The 8,450-nt window shown below is 49.3% G+C and overlaps 1 pseudogene; it reads right to left on the reverse strand.

Moving 5' to 3' along the window:
• Window positions 1-3,604: 3,604 nt before the first annotated feature.
• LOC108544698 (heat shock cognate 71 kDa protein-like) lies at window positions 3,605-7,768 on the reverse strand (annotated as a pseudogene).
• Window positions 7,769-8,450: the final 682 nt, after the last annotated feature.

Consider the following 8,450-nt stretch of genomic DNA (forward strand, 5'->3'; position numbering starts at 1 on the left):
GCCGGATACGTGACCTGCAATTGGCTTTTCCTGGTTTTTCTCTTATGTCACTGGCTATGTCTTCTCATCTCCTTTGTGGGTTCCACCTCATCTTCCCAATCTCCTGAGAAAAGCCCACAGGCCTCCCTGATGTCATCTCTCCTCTCCCCTCCTCTCTGCTGCAGCCACATGGCCTCCCGGTTGTGCTTCCTGCCTACGGGCCTCTGCACGTGCTGTTCCCTCTGCCAACAATGCTCTTCCCTGGCTATCTGCATGGTTTGTGCCCTTATTTCCTTCAGGTCTTTGCTCAAAGCCTGCCTTCTCAAGGAGGCCTTCCTTGGTCCTCTCCTAGTAAAATGGCAACCCCTGCAACCCATCCTCATGAATAATTCATATCCTCTTGCCCTGCTTATTTTTCTCCTGGGCTCTTAACTTCTCACTGCAAGCTCCGCCTCCCTGGTTCACGCCATTCTCTTGCCTCAGCCTCCTGAGTAGCTGGGACTACAGGCGCCTACCACCACACCTGGCTAATTTTTGTATTTTTGGTAGAGATGCGATTTCACCATGTTAGCCAGGATGGTCTCGATCTTCTGACCTCGTGATCCGCCTGCCTCGGCCTCCCAAAGTGCTGGGATTACAGGCATGAGCCGCTGCGCCTGGCCTTTTTTTTTTTTTTTAAACATAGAGATGGAATCTTGCTATGTTACCCAGGATGGTCTTGAACTCTTGGGCTCAAGTGATTCTTCTGCCTCAGCCTCCCAAGAGGCTGGGACTACAGGTGTGAGCCACTGTGCCCAGCAAAACTAACCATTTTATTTATTTATTTATTCATTTATTCATTTATTTAGAGACAGAGTCTTGCTGTGTCACCTAGGCTGGAGTGTGGTAGTGGCAAGATCATGGCTCACTGTAGCCTCGACCTCCCAGGCTCAAGTGATCCTCCTGCCTCGGCCTCTGAATAGTGGCACTCCAAAAAAAAAAAAAAAAGAAAAGAAAAAAGCTGAATTTACAGGTGTGAGCCACCGTGCCCTGCAAAACTAACCATTTAATTAATTGATTAATTTTTTTGATACAGAGTCTTGTTCTGTCACCCAGGCTGGTGTGGAGTGTTGTGATCTCAGCTCCCTGCAACCTCTACCTCCTGGGTTCAAGTGGTTCTCCCCTCTCAGCCTCCTGAGAACCCCAGAATTACAGGCAAGCACCGCCATGCCCGGCTAACTTTGTATTTTTAGTAGAGATGGGGTTTCGCCATGTTGGCCAGGCTGGTCTCAAACTCCTGACCTCAAATGATCCGCCTGCCTCGGCCTCCCAAAGTGCTGGGATTATAGGTGTGAGCCACTGTGCCTGGCCATTGCCTGTCTTTTTAACTTGTATCCCTGGTGCTTGGGGCAAAGCAGTGCCCAGTAAATACTGGTTGAGAGAATGGCTAATGGGAAGAAGCGAAGGCCTCTGACTTAGTGGGAGGGGAAGGGTTGGGGTCACAGGCCGTCCTGAAAGAGGCAATGGCTGAGTGAAAGCTTAAAGGATGAGGGGTAACTGGGTGAAGGAGGAAGCCTCCTGGGAAGGGAACCAGCACGTGCAAGGGACTGGAGCATGGTGCACTCTGGGAAGAGAGGGAGGTCTGGCAGCTGCAGCGGAGCGTGAGGAGAGTAAACCACGTGTTAAGAGGCTGGAGGGGTAGCCAGCAGCCAGGCTATGGAGGGCCTTGTCACCCATGGGGCAAAGTCTGGACTTGCTCCCAAGGCCATTGGGAGCCATGGAAAGGCTTTGAGCAAGAGGGTGCCATGACTTGATTTCATGAAAGTTCTAAGAGGATCCCTCGGCTGCTCAGTGGAGAATGAACCGCGGAGATGAGGGAGTTGGGAGTGGCAGAAGGGAGGCTGGAGGGGAGGCTGCAGTAGTCGACCTGGGGAGAGATAGCGGTGTCCTGGGATGGGGAAGTGGTGGCAGAGATGGAGAAGTGATGGATTCAAGACATGGTTTGGAGGTAAAATCAGGACTTGATCTCGGTGGCCACAGCCCAGTTCTAGTTCCCAAATTCCCCTTTCTAGTTCTTCTAACTCACTGTCTTCTCTCCACACCTCTCCTGTTCCCAGCCACAAAGATGCTTGGGTGTTCACAGTAGCCCAGAGACACCCGACGGTCGTCAGTGGACGGATGGATGGATAAATCAAAGGTGGCATATCTGGCTGGTTGCAGTGGCTCATACCTGTAATTCCAGCACTTTGAGAGGCCAAGGTGGGTGGATCACTTGAGGTCAGTAGTTCAGTTCGAGACCAGCCTGGGCAACATAGTGAGACTCTGTCTCTATAAAAAATACACACAAAAAAGTTGCCTGGAGTGGTGGCATGCACCTGTAGTCCCAGCTACTCAGGAAGCTGAGGTGGGAGGATTGCTTGAGTCCAGGAGGTTGAGGCTGCAGTGTGCCATGATTGTGCCACTGCACTCCAACCTGGGGAACAAAACGAGACCTTGTCTCAAAAAAAAAAAAAAAAAAAAAAAGTCGGGTATCCATACAAGGGAACATGATTTAGCCATAGAAAAGAATGAAGGAATGATACATGCCACAATGGGAGGAGCCTCGAAACCACGATGCTAAGACAAAGCCAGTTACACAGAAACATGTAGTGTTGATTCCATTCATATGAAATGTCCGGAATAGGGAAACCCGTAGAGATGGAGAGCAGATGGCTGGCTGCCAGGGGCTGGGGGAGGGGCAATGGGGAGTGACTGCTTAATGGAATCAGGGTTTTCCTTTTGGGGTGATAAAATGTTTTGGAATGATCAATGCTTCTAATTATCAAAGTAAAGGTGAAAAATAAGTTTTGGAACTTGATAGAGGTGGTAGCTTCATAATGTTATGAATGTACTAAATGCTGCTGAATTGTTCACTTTATTTATTTATGTATTTACTTCAAGATGGGGTCTCGCTCCATCACCCAGGCTGGAGTGCGGTGGAGCAATCATGGCTCACTGCAGCCTTCAACCCCTGGACTCAAGCAATCCTCCCACCTCAGCCTCCTGAGTAGCTTGGAATACAGGTGCCTGCCACCCAGACAGGCTGTTTTTTGGGGGGTGCCAATTTTAAATAGTTTAATTTAAGACATTGCATTTTCCACTTACAATACAGTGCTTATAAACTACAACGTTACTTTCTTCCCCTGTGCACGTTCCATATAAGTGTTGAGAATGTCCAGTAATTTAGCAGCTCGACTTTATTTATTTATTTATTTAATTTATTGAGATGGAGTCCCACTCTGTCACCTACGCTGGAGTGCAGTGGCGCAATCTCTGCTCACTGCAACCTCCACCTCCCGGGTTCAGGTGATTCTTCTGCCTCAGCCTTCCGAGTAGCCAGGATTATAGGTGTGCACCACCATGCCCAGCTAATTTTTGTATTTTTAGTAGAGACAGGGTTTCACCATGTTGGCCAGGCTAATCTCGAACTCCTGACCTCAAGTGATTCACCTGTCTCAACCTCCCAAAGTGCTGGGATTACAGCTGTGAGCTACTACGCCCAGCCCCTAGCAGCTCAGCATTAAAACTGCCACATAATTTGTTACAAATTTGGGTTCTTCAGTGTTTTAGCTATGTGGAATCATGTGATCTTTATACTGGGGTTGGCTTAATCAACCTCTTAAATGGTTGTCCCTGAGGAAGTACCACAAGAGGGAGGAGCTCCATTACCAGGGACTCCCCCAGGTGAGCCTCCTGGCGGTCCTCCAGGACTTGGGTCCAGCTTGGTAATGATGGGGTTGCAGTCTTTCTCCAGCTCTTTCTGCTGATGTTCAATTTCTTCCTTGTCTGCCATCTGATTCTTATGGAGCCAGTTGATAATTTCATTACAGTTGTCAAGAATCTTCTGTTTGTCCTCACCATTAATCTTGCCTTGAATTTTCTCATCTTCAACGGTGGCTTTCCTGTTGAATGCATTGGATTCAAGTGAATTCTTGACCCTCTGCTTCTCATCTTTAGCTTTTTTTTTTTTTTTTTTTTGAGACGGAGTCTCGCTCTGTCGCCCGGGCTGGAGTGCAGTGGCCGAATCTCAGCTCACTGCAAGCTCCGCCTCCCGGGTTTACGCCATTCTCCTGCCTCAGCCTCCCGAGTAGCTGGGACTACAGGCGCCCACCACCTCGCCCGGCTAGTTTTTTGTATTTTTTTTTTTAGTAGAGACGGGGTTTCCCCATGTTAGCCAGGATGGTCTCGATCTCCTGACCTCGTGATCCGCCCGTCTCGGCCTCCCAAAGTGCTGGGATTACAGGCTTGAGCCACCGCGCCCGGCCTAATCTTTAGCTTTGTACTGCTCATCTTCCTGGACCATACACTCAACGTCCTCCTTGCTCAAACGGCCCTTCATTAGGTCAAACGGTCATTCATTAGTGATAGTAATCTTGTTCTTTTTTCCTGTACTATTTTTTGTTTTTTGAGACATTGCTCTGTTGCCCAGGCTAGAGTGTAGTGGTGCAAACTCGGCTCATTGCAGCTTCGACTTCCTGGGCTCAAGTGATCCTTCTGCCTCAGCATCCCCAAGTAGCTGAGACTACAGGTGCACCCTATCATACCTGGCTAATTTTTTTGTATTTTTTTGTAGAGATGGGGTTTCACCATTGTTGCTCAGGATGGTCTCAAACTCCTGGGCTCAAGTAATCCACTTGCCTCGGCCTCTCAACATGCTAGGATTACAGGTGTGAGCCACCACACCCAGCTTCCTGTACTTTTGTCCAGAGCAGAGACACTGAGGATGTCTCTGACATCAGTGTCAAGTGACTTCAGTGTGAGGAACACTGTCACACTGTCACAGGAGGTATGCCCATGAGTTCAAACTTGCCAAGCAGGCTGTTATCCTTGCTCATGGTACGCTGGCCTTCATAAACCTGAGTAAGCATGGCAGGCTGGCTGCCAGGGCAGGTAGTGAAGGTCTGTATCTGCTTGGTAGGAATGGAAGTATTATGCTTAACAAGGACTGTCGTGACTCAGCCAGCAGTTTCAATGAAAGGGAGAGAGGAGTGACATCCAGGAGCAATGAGTCTTGAATGTTTTCTGGTTTGTCTCCAGATCAGATGGCTGCCTGGGTAGCTGGATCGTAAGCAACAGCTTCATCAGGGTCAATGCTCCTATGCAGTTTGGTTTGTTTTTTTGAGACAGGGTCTCGTACTGTTGCCCACGCTGGAGTGCAGTGGCACAGTCATGGCCCACTGCAGTGTCAACCTCCTGGGCTCAAGTGATCTTCCCAGCTCAGCCTCCCAAACTGTTGGGATTACAGGCATGAGCCACCATGCCCAGCCTTCAGTTCTTTTCTATTGAAGAAGTCTTGGGCGAGCTCTGAATCTTGCAGTTAGAAGCTGAACCAGCAACCAGGGTGATGTCATGAATCTGTGACTTGTCTGGTTTGGCATCTCGAAGGGCTTCTTCTACGGGTCCAGGATGCCATGGAACAGGTCAGCATTCAATTCTTCAAATCAGGCATGGAACAGGTCAATATTCAATTCTTCGAATCGGGCATGGTAATGGAGGTATAGATGTCGATTCCTGCCTAGAAAGAATCAGTCTCAATTCTGGCCTGGGTGCTGGAAGAGAGAGGATGCTTTGCACCTTCACAAGCTGCATGAAGGCATGGGGGCAGCTTTTTTTTTTTCTTTTGAGACAGAGTGTCCCTCTGTCACCCAGGCTGGAGTGCAGTGGCCTGATCTCTGCTCACTGCAATCTCTGCTTCCCAGGTTCAAGCAATTTTCGTGCCTCAGCCTCCTTAGTAGCTGGGATTACAGGCACCCATCACTACGCCTGGCTAATTTTTTTACAATTTTTTTTTTTGAGATGGAGTCTTGCTCCTGTCACCCATGCTGGAGTGCAATGATGCGATCTTGGCTCACTGCAACCTCTGCCTCCTGGGTTCAAGTGATTCTCTTACCTCAGCCTCCCAAGTAGCTGGGATTTCAGGTGCCTGCCACCACACTCAGCTAATTTTTTTTTTTTTTGAGACAGAGTCTCGCTCTGTCGTCCAGGCTGGAGTGCAGTGGCTCACTGCAACCTCCGCCTCCCAGGTTCAAGCAATTCTTCTGCCTCAGCTTCCTGAGTAGCTGCGACTACAGGCGCCCACCACCATGCCCGGCTAATTTTTTGTATTTTTAGTAGAGTCAGGGTTTCATCATGTTAGCCAGGATTGTCTTGATCTCCTGACCTCGTGATCCACCCGTCTCGGCCTCCCTAAGTGCTGGGATTATAGGCATAAGCCCGTGCGCCCAGCCACACCTGGCTAACTTTTGAACTTTTGTATTTTTAGTAGAGATGGGGTTTTACCATGTTGGCCAGACTGGTCTCGAACTCCTGACCTCAAGTAATCCATCTGCTTTGGCCTCCCAAAGTACTGAGATTATAGGCATAAGCCACCATGCCCAGCCAGCTCTCCTGTTCTCACTGAGGTCCTTCTTATGCTTGCATGTGAGCTCAGCAGTGCAACGGCTGTCCATTTGGTTGCAAAGTCTTCTCCACCTTCTCCAGCTGTAGATTTGACCTCAAAAATTTCATCCTCAATAGTGAGGACTGACACTTCAAAAGTGCCACCTCCTGCACACCTATAGTCCTGCTACTCAGGAGGCAAAAGTGGGAGGCTCTCTTGATCCCAGGAGGTTGAGACCAGCCTGGGCAACATAGTGAGACCTCATCTCTACAAAAAATTAACAAATTAGCTGGGCACGGTGGCAAACACCTGTAGTCCCAGCTATTCGGGAGGCTGAGGTGGGAGGATCACTTGAGCTCAGGAGAGCAATGTTGCAATGAGCCAAGATCGTGCCACTGCACTCCAGCCTGTGTGACAGAATGAGACTGTGTCTCAAAAAATAAAGTAAGAATAAGACAAAATAAAAAAATAATAATAATAAATAAAATAAAATAAAGTGCTACCTCCCAGGTCAAAGATCAGCACATTTCTTTCAGCTCCAACCTTTTGGTTGAAGGCAGAAGCAATAGCAGCAGCAGTTGGCTTGTTGATAATTCTAAGTCCATTGAGACAGCAATAGTTCTAGCATCTTTTTGGCAGCCTGATGCTGAGTCATTAAAGTAGGCTGGCCCTGTGAGCACAGCATTGGTAACAGTCTTCCCAAGGTAGGCTTCTGCAATTTCCTTCATCTTTGTCACAACCATAGGGGACACCTCTGGATAGAAGCTTTTTGTTTTGAGACAGGGTCTCGTTCTGTTGCCCAGGTTGGAGTGCAGTAGCGCGATCATGACTCACTGCAGCCTTGACGTCCCAGGTTCAAGTGATCCTCCCTCCTCAGCCTCCTAAGTAGCTGGGACTAGAGGTGCATGCTACCACACCTGGCTAATTTTTGCATTTTTAGTACAGACAGGGTTTCAGCATGTTGCCCAGGCTGGTCTCGAACTCCTGGGCTCAAGCAATCCACCCGCCTCAGCCTGTCAAAGTGCTGGGATAACAGGCGTGAGCCACCACACCTGGCCTGAAGCTTTTTGTTTTTCCCTTGTTCTCTCCTTGGACCTTGGGCCTGCCAGCATCACTCACCACCATGAAGGGCCAGTGCTTCATATCAGACCAGACAATAGCATGATCAAATCCACATCCAATAAGACGTTGGCCATCAAAAACTGTGTTGTTGGGGTTCATTGCAACTTGACTCTTTATGGCATCACCAATCAATCGTTGAGTAGCCACAAAGGTGGCATAGCTTGGAGTGGTTTGGTTTCCCCAATCATTGACAATTAACTTTACCTTTTTGTGCTGGACAATATGCACACAAGAGTTGGTGGTGGCAAGATCAACACTAAATGCAGGTCCCTTAGAAAATGGTTGCTGGCATGCAGGCCTGGCTCGGATTGTGAAGAGAGACACATGAACCCTAAAAGCAGTGGCCATATTCAATGAGACTCTAATTAAAAAAAAAAATTTAAATCCCAGCACTTTGGGAGGCCGAGACGGGCGGATCACGAGGTCAGGAGATCGAGACGCATCCCTGGCTAACACGGTGAAACCCCGTCCCTCTACTAAAAATACAAAAACTAGCCGGGTGAGGTGGCGGGCGCCCTGTAGTCCGCCAGCTACTCGGGGAGGCTGAGGGCCACGGAGACAATGGTGTAAACCCGCCGGGAAGGGCGAGCTTGCAGTGATCCTGAGATCTGCGCACTGCCCTCAAGTCCGGGGGACAGAGCGAGACTCCGCCTCCAAAAAAAAAAAAAAAAAATTTACGGGCCGGGCCACGGTGGCTGGCAGCGCCTGTAATCCCAGCACTTTGGGAGGGCCCGAGTCGGGCAGATGCACGAGGATCAGGAGATCGAAGACACCATCCATGGCTAACACGGTGGAACCCTGTCTCTTACTAAAAATACTAAAAATTAGCCCCCAAAGGTGCGGTGGGCAGGCCGGCCCTGTAGTTCCAGCTACACGGGAGGCTTTTTGGAAAAAAAAAAAGGGCCAGGAGAATGGGTGTGAACCGGGGGAGCGGAGCTTGCACGTGAGGCCC

This window comes from Rhinopithecus bieti, unplaced genomic scaffold (assembly GCF_001698545.2).
Source record: "Rhinopithecus bieti isolate Rb0 unplaced genomic scaffold, ASM169854v2 scaffold_947, whole genome shotgun sequence".
Lineage (NCBI taxonomy): Eukaryota > Metazoa > Chordata > Mammalia > Primates > Cercopithecidae > Rhinopithecus > Rhinopithecus bieti.